Below are 2,079 nucleotides of genomic sequence, written 5' to 3' on the forward strand. Positions count from 1 at the left end.
ATACATGATTGCTAGAGTTATTGCCATCCCCCTGCTGTAAAACAGTCACTTCCTAGTACTTGGAATAAATAACCAATTACTTAGCCTACATATAAACTCCCCATTATATGACTACAACCTATATTTCAACCTTCTGTCCCTCCACCCTCGTGTACAGCTAGTTGCAATTCCTCACATGGGCCTGGTTTATTCTTTAGTTCCTTCAATCATGGTCAAGTTTCCTCCTTCATCTGAAATGACCTAATAGATTCAGGATTCAGACTAACTCGAACCTTCCTACCAACGAGTCACAGATGTCACCATATAAAATTCATCTTCTTTCCTATACTGTCACGAGATTGTTTAAATCACAGCACATATTATAGTCTTCTACTACATTTGACCACGTTCAGCTTCCCTACAATAATAACACACACAGGCAAGAGAAAACTTCCACTTTGTCTCTGTGAGTCTACAGTGAATTCAGTGATAAATGTGCGCCAATTGAATTGACTTGGCTGAAAACTTGGGTGAGTTTTAAATACATTGCTTATATTTTTCTTCCTTAAAAATTATAGATCATGTAATTTATTTTTTCAGATAAATGAGGAAAAATTTCACTAAAATTTTTGTATTATGCCCTCAGGAATCACTTTTTTCCTTGCATGCTCAGTCATTTCCAACTCTTTGCTGCCTCGTGGACTGTAGCCCACGAGGCTCCTCTGTCCATGGGATTCTCCAAGCAAGAATACTGAGTGGGTTGCCATTCCCTTCTCTAGGGGATCTTCCTGACCTAGGGATCAAACCCACATCTCCTGCATCTTTTGCCTTGGCAGATTCTTGCCTTGGCAGAACGTGTCTTGGCCGACACAGTTCCTAGTGTCAACTAGGAACCCTAAGGCATATCAAGTTCTTCATTTCCCTTGCAGGAAAGCCTGAAAGTGTCACTCTCTTTCCTACAGAGTAAACATCCAGGTCTCTGTAGCAGCGGTTTGCTTAAGAGACTCTCCTGCCCTTCGTGGTTGGTAGATAATCCCAAAACACGGTACAGTGTTGGTGCCAAAGAATTAGATGTTTTCTCAATGAGGAAAAAAGAAACAACTAGTTAAAGTAGGGGCATGAAAAGTTGAAGCTTGGCTTTCGATAGTCCCATTTCTCATTGGGATGGAAGCTCTCCTTTTCAAAGAGTAGAAGAGACTGGACTGGAGGCTTGTGCTCCCAGGAGTGACGGATAATCATGTCACAGGTGGGAGGGCACAGTCCCTCATCCCCTTCACGTGCACAAAAATGGAGCAAAACTTCTTTCTGGTGGTGGCCATGCTCAGCCCTGCAGCCTTGCTATTATTGGTTCCTTTTCAATAGAAACAGATAGCATTTCACTACTGTTTGTTGGTTGGAAGGTCATACAAGGGGCATGAGGTCACTGAAGCCCTCAAGCGAGGTAAAATATAGCCAGGGCAAAAATGCAGTGCCAACTGAGTGGACAGCAATTTGATTTCTTATAGCGATTTCCAACCATGCTTCACTCCCACATGCCCTGCCCTCCCCAAAGTTATAACTTCTGGATTCAATAACAGCTACTGTTCATTTCTTTTTGGCCTTTCCTGTACTTTTCCAAGCAGTCTCAGTTTTTCCAAATGGATGTTTCTCTCTCTCCCTTGAAAGTTAAGAGACATATTGATTTAATCTGAGCAATTGGAGTAGCAACAATATTTTTGCTTCAGGCATTTGGGTTTTCTCCTATAAAATTTGTACTTAAGACTTCTTTTCAGAATTCTCCTCATGAACAGAAATCATTCCAGGTGGCATTTGGGAGCACAGGAAGCGTATGCACAGAGGGAAAGAGAGGAGTCTGTTCTCCTCCTACATTTCCTACTAGAGCTCAGCTCCTGCTTGGCTGCCAGAAGGAAATATTTTTCAGAGCAGTTTTTATATGGTCATAGATTTGAGGTCAGTCACCCTCTCTCTGCTTCTTTTTAAAAAATGCTTTCCACACAAATGATTACAAGTCCAGAAATCTAGAACTATTTTTTGGTTCTGCTTCTCCTGCCAACAAAAAAGCAAACCTTAAATACGTCACTAATATTTGAGCCTCCGTTT

This window comes from Cervus elaphus, chromosome 31 (assembly GCF_910594005.1).
Source record: "Cervus elaphus chromosome 31, mCerEla1.1, whole genome shotgun sequence".
Classification (NCBI taxonomy): Eukaryota; Metazoa; Chordata; class Mammalia; order Artiodactyla; family Cervidae; genus Cervus; species Cervus elaphus.